Consider the following 12,768-nt stretch of genomic DNA (forward strand, 5'->3'; position numbering starts at 1 on the left):
TCTGTTCTTTGCACTCTTTCAACTGAAATGCAGAAAGTCACAGTTTTGTGTTATTTATAATGTAATACTCCGAATATGCTCAACCTATTGTTTCCTCTTCGGGTCCCAAAGGGTTGGTTCGTTTATTAAATATTAATAGAGCTAAAGAAATTCACTCATTTGAATACGGCCTTGGATGTTTATCATTTACTGTGTGCAGTGGAAAAACAATAATCCTGTTAAATCAACATCAGCATTTTCTTTTGGGGAGATGTAATTTCCTCGGCCTCATTCACACTGTACAACTGTACCTAACACCACACACACACACACTTGTGAGTCTCGTGGGACAAATCAAACACTTAATCATTCAACATGACGGGCTCCACAAGGAAACACACACTCCGAATCCCTGCAGGACTGAGCCCGGGCTATAAAACCAGCAGGCTGCAGCTGATTTTGATTCATCTCCTCTTTATTTAAATCTCAGAGACTCTCACCTGTTTCTCCGCGGGTAACGAAGAAGGCCTCTCTACACTACAAAAATTTTGCTGCAAAGAGTCGGGGAAGACCGAAGTGAAAAGACAATACACAGCACGCTGTGGAATTTATATTTATTTATCAATGGAGCGCTGTGAATCCCTCAGAGATCCCATGAAGCAGTTCACGTGTGTTGCTCGGGAAGTGCTGAGGGACGACGAAGGACTCGGTGGTTCTTGATCACGCGTGGTTTGTTTTCTGCGAACAGGACGGTCATACCGAAGTCAAGTTTACTTCTGGGGTAACGGTCAATGTGTTTTTGTGGTTCTGGTGTTGCCAGTCTGGATAATAGATAACGAAAAATCCAGGTCAAGATTTCGAGTTCTACAGTTCACTAAGCAGCAGATATTGCCACAGAATGCCGCATCGCCTCAGATGACAGAGATTGTATTTTATCCCAGCGTGTACTCGTCTGTTGTGGTCTGAATTACTCATTCTGCATGTATTTTTAACTCAATACTTTAGCATGAACATTCACATAAACACATTAGTTCCCATCGTAGAACCGTATTACACTTCATTCTTAATTTGGTACCTGTTTCTTATCGAATATACAGTCACTCATAAAAAAAAGGAAAATGTAAATGTCCATAGTCCAACAACAACAGCGAAAACATCGTGAAACCCCATTTCGTTCTGTGGTTGTTTCCTACAGGGGCAGGCGTACTTCTCTTTTACCAGACCCTCAGAATTCGCGTTTGGATTTGCAACTTAACGACAACTTCAGTGAATCCCCGTGAATTAGGGCGGTGTTGCAATTTTAACCATCACACCGATTTTTTCCGCCTTCGCAACAGTCTGCCTGGGGATTGAACTCGTGGTCAGGGACGCGGCCAAGGTGGGGAGGATCCCTCGTGGGACCTCTCCCGCGCTTGGTTGGCCTCGCCGGGTGCATTTCCTCCGCAGCGGTGCGCCGCGGCCGGCTTTTGGTCGGCATGGAGAGGCTCAGGGGTGAAGCGCCCGCCCGCCCGGACCTCACCGCTTCCCGTGGCTGTGGCTCACCCCCACGGACGGGGCCCCCTCGCCCCTGGCGGGACTGTCGAATAGCAACTTTCACTTCCTCCCGCAACAAAAATGTAAAAACTAACGCATCTTTCACTGCAACTTTTTTGAAAACCTCATGCAACATCAGGCATTTTAGGCCACAACTATCTCAAAAAAGGCCCACGAAATCCTGGTGGGACTGATTTACGCTTCTCACAGTTAGCATCACAATTTCTACATCAAAACTTCATCTATACATTCAACAGGTTATTAACAATCCTTATTCCTGAGTTGTGGTCTTTTAACACACTTACCAACCTGTTTTCACAGGAAAAGAAGAGACAGAAGTCATTCCGTGCGTTCTCCATGGCGGGCTGACGTTCCTGCTGTCTGAGGAACGTCAGTCAGACGTGTGCTGAAATTAGGGATCTGCACCCTGATACTCTCAGTAGAAAACATATTAAATTAAATTAATTCTTTTCATACAAAAAACAAACATACAATATAATTCAAAATTTGTAGGCGTCACAGCTTATTTGGACAATCATTGATCATCAGTGACAATCAATGCAGCCACATCTGGTATTAATAAGCTTTATTATTAACTCCAGTCTAGCTTTTTTTTTTTTTCATGTATTTGTTATTCTTAAATGTTTGTTTTTTATTAATTTGCCTCACTAACTTCTTTGTTCAGATACATAGTTTGGCAGTACATAATATTCCTATAAAACAACAAATACACTTTTTTTTTTTTGCTTTAAACATGAGGCAGCAATTCACTTCATCGCCATACGCTAAAACAATTAGCACTGGGACATTTTGACTGAAGGTTTGTCACCATAAGAGGAGCAAACTGGAGGTGAGTATCGAAGTATTTCACTCCATATTACTTCATACTCACAGAAATATGTCCTTTACAGTCCCGTCTCCTAGAAATGCCATCCATAAACCATGAATCTGAAGCGGAAAGGAACTAGGACGCACGATCATGAGAGCAAAAACTATGAAACACAGATAGATATTCTTCAGCAGACAAATAAACGCTGTTAAATTTCAGCTGGACTTTATAAATCAGCCAATAATTATTGGTCAAATAATTTACATTTATCTTGTGGTCTTTTCACAGAATGAAAATAAAACTGCGAAATAACTTAAAATCTGTTTGGAATGCAGCCACAGTGTGAACAACCTCTGTACAGTGCAGTCGGCGTTCTCCCAAGACTGATAAAACAACAAAAGACACATTGAATATTTATAATGTTGGGGAAGGTGAAAGGTGAGAGAGAAGAAGGGAAGATGAAGACAATAACTATATTAAGAAGAATCAAGTACAAAACAGAAGGACTGGAAGAAGGAAAGGTGGGAGGAGGTAAAGAGGAATATGAGGTTAGGTAGCAAAAATAGTCAGAGAGAGAGAGAGAGAGGTATAGTGAGGATGAGATGGAGTGGAGGAGGAGAGAACGTGACATTGACATAGAGACTAATGCATTCTATACCTGCTGCTGGAGCACAGAAAGCCCTGAGGGAGGGGAGTACACACACACACACACACACACACACACACACACATATATATATGAAATAAGGGACACACAAAAATGCATGCATGCATTTGTGTGAATGTTCACACACACACATAAAGCTTCACAATGAAAGCACAGCACATTGCAGGTTTGCATGCATATTTTCCTCAGTTTCACACTAAAAATGGAAAAATAAAAAAGGGAGCGCAATGCTTTGTCAGCCGGGTGTCAGTCAGCAACTTTATGCTCCGTCCCTCACATTTTAAATGTCACCATCTCCATCATTAACCCGCATTTATGTCCATGATCATAAACCAGCGACTTCATCTCAGCACGGCAGCACAGGAATTAGCGCGCTTCCAGGTTTTGTTATCTGACAACAGACGCTGGAAAGAAAATGTAAATGAGAAGAAGGAATACAAGAGTTAGGCTGGACTCCAACAGAGTAAAGATGATCACCACTAAAATACACTGCATGCGGAACGATACGTTTCAATGTTAGTCAATGTGTCAGCTCACTCGAACGACTGCCGCGACCGGCAGCCCTCCGCAACACATACACAGAGCTTCTATTGTTCACGGACGCCGGAGCATGCTGCACAAATTCAGCACAGAGCAGATTGTGCGGGGAAGGAAATCGGCTCCAAAATACAAAATAAAACCCTGTTTATTTTCAAAATAAAATACTTTGTGTTCACCGTGGATCGAGTTTCATTATGTGGAAATGTATAATAATGTTTGAATTAAAATAGATGTGTGTTAAATGTATCTGTGTAAGTATAAGGTCACACAGAGTATATTGTTTTTAAATGTTGTGTAACTAGTATAAGTGTTTTGTAGAAGTTGCAGGTTCAAGGCCTACACACAAAGAGAGAGAGACGAGGGGGGGCTGCACTTGAGTTTGTTTAGAACTGAGAGCAGAAACAGAACATCTTACTAGACAGGTTGTGTCAAAGTTCACGATGCCCTACCAGACAGAGTACTCCCACGCTAAGATGCAAACTGTTCTCAGGAAGAGTACTATCTATGGAGCAAAACCCCCAATAAAAGTGTCTGTTTAAGAGAAATGACCATGAAAGGACTTGTAGATGTATAGTGAACGCCCTATGACATATGCTTTGTATCTGTTTTGTGTGTGTGTTAATAAAACTTAGCCAGAAGCTTTGGGACCCCAGAACTCAGCAGTGCGAGAAGGTGAACAGGCCGCGGGGTCTGTTAAGATTCAGAGCTGTGTTCTCCCTTTGCAAAGGTGAAACTGGAATCTGTCTTTGTCTCCTTCATTTCAGACATCTCTCTGTTTGTATTTCAGGTCTGTAGCAATTCGGGGTGGTTTTGCAACACCACAACAATTACAAGAACATGTCATCATGGGCGGGGCCGACCTGAAGTCAACAGGTGAGGGGTTTTCAGGCGTAATCATTTATGACACCTCACATCATTTTTATAAAGGACACCAGAAAAAAGATGCGGCGTGGAATTCCATCGCAGGAGTCAAAGAGACTACAGCCGGCAATATCACGCGATTATGCGTGAATTTGCGAGATCTCGTGTGTTCTTGCAGCGCTCGGTGGCCGGCGGAGCTGCACCTGTGCGCATCACAAACGGATTTATGTGAGATTTGGCGGACGGTGGAGTACGCTGTCGTTTTGGAGCGGAGCCGTTCCGCATGCAGTGTATTTTAGGTGTCAGAGTGTGCAGAAGGTTGAGAAGAAGTTTAGCCCAAATAAGATTACTTGTTCACCGTTTTTCTATGTTCAGCGCTGATTCAGTGCTACGTTCAGTCGGTTGCCTGTTCCAGCTCTTTTGTTTGCTTCACTATAAAAAAAACAGGAACAGGTTTGTACGGCTAAAAGCTTTATTTGATCTGTTCTGGTTCAGTTTGAGGACTTTATGCACCAAACACCTCGAACCAAAGAGCTTAAAGCAGCTGGGACTGGTTTTGTGTGGATGCGAGTGGTTTTCTCACTCGGTTCAGTGTCGATGATTCAGATGCAAACAGATGTTGAACACACTCATCTGTGGAATTAATACACGTACATGTGTAAATACCACGACTCCTGCTGGCAGGAGTAAATATGCAAACACACAACAGTCTGTCTCTTGTACAGACATGTATACAAGCACACACACACACACACACTCACACATAAAGGCTCCATTGGGGCCGACAGGTAGCCTCAGCCGGTGAGTTCACATCTAGTTCAGGTGATGTATCAGAGTAATTACACACACACACACACACACACACACACACACACACACACACAGAGCTCATGTGATGCATCTGAGTGATTAGATGTACCACTGGGCCCAGAGCGTTTCTTTCTTTCCCCCACAATCTCTCTCTCTCTCACACTCACACTCACACTCACACACACACACACACACACACACACACACACACACACACACCAAATTCACATGAAGCATCAGTGTAATTACTTCAAGCTCAGTTGGGTGTCACACACAAACAACACAGACACACAGACTTGCGGTGAAGTTGGAGTTGTAATGTGCTCACATGGTTCTCTAACTCACACACACACACACACACACACACACACTCTGTTCAAATATGGACGTAATTACTCCTTGCTTTGCTCTCATTGGTCACAGGTGTTGCTTCCAAATGAGTGTAAATGAAAGCCATTAATCGTTGCTGGAGGCGAAGCTGAAAGAGAGTGATTAGCAACAACACAGTGGGCACTCTGCACCGGGGAAAAAAAAAAAATGACTGCAGGTAGGAGATGGATGGACGGACGGAAGGATAGATGGATGGATTGAGCGCGGAAGGAAAGGTTGCATGCATAAATTTTAACTTAAGCAAGCAACTGGACGGATAAAAATTGCCGTAGACTGATGAATGTGTTATGAAGGATAGACAGAACTTTCTGACACGATAAACAAGGTTGGCTTCGATGTAGACGGATGATGGTCTGACTGCATTTTCCGGATTTGGAGATAGAACTCAAACACCATACGTCAGTGCTTTCTCTAAAACAAAGTATGACAATGGCACAGAAGTCTCTAACTGCACTGATATTTGTGATCTGTCCACCGGGGCTTGAGCTGCAGAGCACTATTCCCACGTGACATAACGCTGTCATGCTGCTGTTGGTGGAAAAAAAAAAAAAGGACAAAAGCGGACACAGAGTGCCGAGGTTTCCAAGAAATATTGACCCGTTCCTATCATTCTTGAAAGAGGTGAAGCTATTAGGTCTTTTGTGTGCAAAGAATACAACAACTTGCAAGGACAACTGACAACCGGGTGGATTCTTTGCCGAGACCGAAGGAAGACGAAGTCAAGGATTGTTGAACCTGGTTGGTGGTAAAGGAAAAGAAAGCTTTGTGCTGTTTTTTTCTGATCAGACAAAGAGGAATGAAAGGATGGATGGAGCGACTAGAGATAGAGGAAAACATTACCGGGGTGGAGTTACAGAAAGACAGAGATGGAGATTAATCGAGGTGGAGATACGGGGGTTCATTAGAAAGAGAAATAGCTTGTAAGCGATGCAGACTGATGGATGAATTGATAGTTTTGTGTGTGTATGAATGAACTGATGAGGTCTTTCATTGGGGTGTGAAAGAAGCTGACCCTATGAATGTGCTGTTTGCATATCATTAATCAGCCCGCTGACCGTATTGATTCGCAGGAGAGACGATTCTAATTACACTGATGCAGCGATGTAGGTTAAAGCAACATCACCTTAAAGTTGAACAGTCGTTTTTCAACTGCTCAGAGTCATTTAGTTCACACAGCGGCCGCTGAGGGTTCCAGATCCTGATTGGCCGGCAGGTGGCCATTCATTTCTTGTGACACTACAGTGAGTCATGTCTGACGCAGGCGATGGTTTCCTGTTCTGAGTTTATGTAGGAGCTCACAAAACAGCGTCAGCATGTGGGTCCATGTATGATGAAGGCACATTTTGCTTTGTTTGCCATACAGTAATGTCATAATGTCAGTGTGTCAGGGTTCCCACGGGTGCTTGAATTCCTTGAAAATGCTTGAATTTCAATTCAGTGTTTTCAAGGTTGTGAAAATGCTTGAATTTTTTGTGAAGTGCTTGAAAATGCTTGAAATTTGTGTGATGTCTATTTGTCACTGTTATTGCGCTATGGTAGTTACACAATACACCGCTCACAAGCTGAGAATACAAGCCAATTCACAATTAGTTAAAAATCAAAACAGTCAATCTACCACCATATGAAATAATGCTAATTAGACCCATATTTTTATGCCATACAGTGGCACCGCTGCGCTTCCCATGACCATCATGGCAAACACAACTAGTAGGCTACCTATTTAAAGGTGCTGGAAAAATGGAAAAACTGGTGCTTGAAGGTGCTTGAAAAGTGCTTGAATTTGTTCATGAAAAAGGTGTGGGAACCCTGGTGTGTCCAGTTTCATCTACAATGAATTAAATAATAGAATTTTTCACTCAAGTCTATTATACAGACTATACTGAGAGCAGTTGGGGGTTCAGTGCCTTGCTCAAGGGCACCTCGGAGTGCCCAGGAGATGAACCGGCAGCTCTTCAGCCTTCCATACTTTGGTCCATACTGGACTTGAACCAGCCACCCTCCAGTCCCCCAAGCCAAGTCTCTATGGACTGAGCTACTGCCGCCCCTTTAAAGGGTCCAGTGTTCAGAATTTAGTTGCATCTAATGGTGTAATCGCTGCATTGCAATCTCCTCACATTACCCTCACCTTCCTAGTTTAAAAAGGAGAAACCACACTTGAAAAGCCTTTTCTTTGTCTGTTCTGGTGGTTCAACACGGCGGCCTCCATGAATGAGGATCCACTGTCACTGTGGATATAAAAGGAGAATTTTTTAAGTAACAAAAATAAAAAGATTCTTATTTTCAGGTGATTATACATGCTTGAAATCATAGCTATGAATATTATATTGCATGTCTGCCTTAGTGTGAAAATGAAATCTTACACACTTTAATAGAAATGATAATATTAAAAAAAACACTGAATGAAAAGTTCTTTCCAAACTTTTAAATTCGAGTTGTCACTGGCCTCTTCAGTGGCACCAATAAACATTAATATTCATAGAAAACATTTTGAATTGTTTGTTTATAGATAAAATACAGGGCACAAGCACTGAGCTATCTTCCAGGTTCATGAGCTAACTAATTAACAAACAGTCCGTCCCTCCCTTCCTTCCTTTTTTAATGACATTGAGGAACCCTGAAAGGATTTTGGGGAGTACACGTGCTTCCATCTGCTCCCAGCTGGCCATAGTGTACGAGGGATAATACCCTCATTGCGGTAGATGTCATAACTGGACTGTTCTGCTGACTCATCAGGCATTTCATTTACTCTATCAAATGGTTTTACACCTGCTGCAAACATGCTTCCAGTAAATGTCTCCAAAGTATGACTTCTGTAGGATGTAATGAGTGCAGATAGGTGGTGTTCACCTGGCATTAGCAGGTTGGAAGACGGTTGGTAGGACACTGGCATCTAACACTGCGCTCCCTGCTGTGTCAGTATCATATGTCCACTCTACTTAACAACCTCCTCCATCACTGAGCAGCCATCACCAAGGTGACACAGTGAGGCTGTCACCGCCATACCCTTGGAGACAGTCACTACGGTAACATACTGCTGTGCAGGCTATGCCAACAAGCCAAGGTACGGGGGGGAAGGATATGTGGAGGGTACGAGCTCAAGATCAACATCAAGTTTTAGGGGTTTCTTTTCTGTCAGGTAAAAGTGGAAAGCGAGAGAGTCGAACAAATATCTACAATCAAGCAAACAAATAAAACCGCCTGACAGATATATTTACCTTTGATTTTCCGGCCGAGATAGACGGCACACTGACATCCGGGCCATGATGTACGAAGTTGATGAGCGTTGCAGAGGCTTTAACTCTGCCTGTGTCAACAACAGATATCTGTACAGGGCTTAAATCTTGTCTTCGCCTGTGTGTATGAGTGCGTTTAAGAGAGTGTGACTGATTAAGTGATAGAGGAGACAGATGGTGTTTGCCAGTCTATCAGTCAACAGTAACAGGCCAGAACACTCTTAATATTGTTCTACTGAGGCAAGGAAGGAGTACAGAAGTGCATCAGTGATATGGGCTGTGCGGCTGGCTTTAATAGTTACAACATGTAGGTTTAAAAGTAACGCAAAAGTGATGTAAGAAACTATCAAACCAAGACCAACTCGTGACCAAGATCAGTGTGTACTGAGCCCAAGCTTATAGCCTATAGCCAGAATTTACATACTGCAATGTTTGAGTCAAAATGTATTACACAAGATTTGGCTGATATCTCCCAGACAGCCACAGCTTCTTCTCATGTCGCCCACATTGAGTTTCTTAGAGTGCATCAGCAACAAAACTTTAAAAATGAGCCAATATATTGGTTTTACATCCAACCAAGTCCTCTTTTTCTGAGACAGACTGAGTGGAAATGCTGGCAATTCCAAGAGAAGACCAAGACCAATCTCGAGTACTTGACACTGAAGAAGTTTATTCAAACTCTGTCAATGTTAGACCACTATTTCAAACACGGCTAAACAACTGCATGAAGTTTCACGTTAGGCTGCAGGCTCAGTCACAACAACTCACCTTGAAAACTCAAGTTAAAATGTTTCAAAATAGATTATTTGTCTTTGTAGTGCAGAATGAGTGTGCATGGACAGGACGGGTCAAAGATTGTGACTCTGCCAATCCAAGAAGAAGCTACAATGTTGTTTAGCCTGGGAGGAATGGGCAACTTTGTGTTCATGAACCGCGACTGACAAATTCTACTCATACCAAAGTCTACAAAAGTCAGCTTTATATATATATATATATATACACACGAGTTAATATCTTGAAACAGAACTTCATAGAAAGTTCTTTAAATCTCAAAAAAAGATCTTTCACCAATCATATTGCACAAAAGCTACTTCGTCTTCTTCACGTTTGTTTGGGTGGAAAGCTGCAGAAGAGAGATGACAGGAAATGAGGGAGAGGAGTTCCTCAGACTCTGAGACAGTGCAGTCTTATCTTAAAATGTTTGTCTGTTATTTCTGCAGTATTCTTTTGTTTTACTTTGAAAAATACAAAGATCTAAAGCTTTGAAATCTTGAAAGCTTTTCAAATGGCAAACTATATACACATTAAGATTATTTTGAATGTACTTTCAGTCCCAAGGTTGACAGTTTTTAGAATGAAAGCTCTTCACAGCGAAAGGATAGATGAGGGTTCTGTTTTTTGTTCCGACATACAAACTGCAGCTGGGGTCTATTCAGTTGCCCCTCGTTGATATAAAAAAGGAAGGACAAAATATTGGAAACATATCTCCGTGTGATGTTATACAACCAAACCAGGTCAATGCCACCACAAACTACATCCGCCAACATGACGGTTGAAACAACCTCTCTCTAAAACAATGCCAACAAAAACTGAACAACTCAATCAGCATGAATGGAGGACTTATTACATGTCAGACTCAAACCAAACTCAGACTCAGACCAAATAAACTGGTGACTGTTTATGGTGAGTGTACATAGTAAACATTTAAACTTGACTGACAAGGTTATTTTGCAGCCGGACTCTGTCTGAGGACATTTTGTATATATTTTGGACAAAGAGACCAAACTATCCATTGCCTGCAGGCCATAGTCAAACTTTACAGTATATTTTTGTTACCTTCAGGCCATGCTCCAACCCCTTCCTCACCTTGTGGTAACCCATCTGCCACTCCACTCCTCTTTCAACTTCTCTCTCTGCAGTGGAAGACCTTCCTACGAGTGTAGAAAGACAATGTGTAAGCTGGTTGGATCAATTTGAAGGGTCTGTGTGTGAGAGTCATTCTATTTTCAATCAGGAAAGGAGATTTTTTATGTTTTTCTTACCTTGAAATGAGGCTTTTATATCAACAGATTCCCCAGGTACTCTTCAACATGTTTTGAAATGTTTCCTGCAGCCACATGGTACACCATGTTAGGAATGGGTTGCATCTACACTCTCCTTCAAACTAAAAGAATAAGCTGGATGGAGACGGATGCCCACACGTTCATCAACTGAACAACAGCAACACTTCCTTGTTTTGTTGTTTTCTCTAACATGTGATCAATCGAACCAATCAGAAGCCAGGAAGGCAATACTAAGGTAAATGTGAGAAGAGAGCTCAGAGGCACACATTCAACAGATCTCTCCGAAAACTCTGTGAATGTACATTTAAGTAACTGAATCTCGTACATTCTCTTCTGTGACCCCAACTCCAACCCCTCTTCTATATCTCTATCTTCCTAAAAGCCAAACTACATCTTTCACTTTGGTCAGAGGACTGCAGTGTCTGGTACATGGATAAAAAAAAATATTCTGTGTGCCTTCCCTCAGGCTATATTATGCATGCCAGTCAGCCTATCAATCACCACCCTGCAAGCACAGCAATCACATTCAAAACACTCCAAACTGTGGAATAAAGATGAGGGGCTGCTTGCATTTACAGTGTATCGACAGCTACACTTAGAAAGACAGATGGATTTGACACAAGGATGAAAAAGTTTTGTGATTTTCTTTTTTTTTTTTTTGACGGTGGGTAAATAGGCCAAGAAAAAACAATGTTTGATGTTTGTCCTGTCGATATGGCTTGTGCTTGATAACCATGCGAGCGAGGCAGGAGGCACTCGGCTGTAATCCTCCAATGGGATTGGGGAAAACAAAGTAGACCAGGAAGGGCTCACGCTGTGTCGGTGATGAGTGGTAATCATGAGAGAATGCCGGCTGCTTTTATTAGGGTAGAGCATGTCAGGAATGAAAGCACTTCTGAAGGCATGCAAGCAAGCTCGCACAATATGCAATGATGCGTCTCTCTCTCTGTAGTATGAATGTAAACTGCTGATGGCACGCATAAACATCCTTTGGCTTTCTGAGGCAAGTATGTACAGGTATTTTGTCACAAGATGCCAAACTGAAATGTACACCAATCCACTGCTAGTCTTTTTCAGGTACTTTCAAACCATCGGCAACTATTGTTCCTGCGCTTTTTGTGTCCTGTGCCACACAAGTAAGGATTCAACATTTTATTGGAATGCCTAGATTGATTGATTGGCCACCGATCAGGACTTCTTCTTCACATTTTATATGTTTACAACCTCCCAGATATGGGTTCTGCGCAGACGGCGATCTCTTCAACATGGCCAACCAGATGCATAATGGCGACATACAGCGGCCTCCTTTCCAGACAAGATGGGAGATCTTGGGTCGTGGCATATCGAATAGATTTTACTTTCGCGGTGCCTACAGTAGTCAAAAAGCCGGTTGTTGGGAAGATGAATTTCCAACCATGCTTGATTAAACTGAGAAGGAATAGAGAGGGTATGTGATCAGAGTCAGAAATCACAGAAAGAAAAAAAGCTGAGCAGTTTCTGATTTTAAGCAATTCAATTTTATTGACTTAACAAACCTTTGGTTTGGTTTGTTAAGCACATGATGTGGTGAATAGGTTTCCATCCTCTTAAGTCCAAAGCTCACTGCTGCACAGCGGCAGCAACCAATAAGCACTTTGGATTGGATGATTTTTGAAGGTCAAAAGACGTCTAGATGACGAGGTTAAAAACTGGGCAGAATGTGGGAAAAAACTCAACCGGTGAAAGATGACGGACCACACAACATAAAACAAGACTTAATAAGTGAAAATGGCAAGTGATAGAATCTAAATATCACTCATACCTGAACTTTTGAATGAATTTCTTTCTGTCCATTTCAGAAATGCATTCAAATAGAAAGACAAA

General features: G+C 42.2%; 1 long non-coding RNA gene across 1 annotated transcript; it reads right to left on the reverse strand.

The window, feature by feature from the left end:
* Positions 1–705: 705 nt before the first annotated feature.
* LOC113745813 (uncharacterized) lies at positions 706–11,082 on the reverse strand. Its single transcript, XR_003462422.1, has 5 exons — positions 10,885–11,082; positions 10,709–10,773; positions 2,405–2,504; positions 1,822–1,939; positions 706–800 (listed from the first exon to the last, which is right to left on the reverse strand). It is a non-coding gene; the product is annotated as an uncharacterized LOC113745813 (long non-coding RNA).
* Positions 11,083–12,768: the final 1,686 nt, after the last annotated feature.

This window comes from Larimichthys crocea, chromosome VI (assembly GCF_000972845.2).
Source record: "Larimichthys crocea isolate SSNF chromosome VI, L_crocea_2.0, whole genome shotgun sequence".
NCBI lineage: Eukaryota > Metazoa > Chordata > Actinopteri > Sciaenidae > Larimichthys > Larimichthys crocea.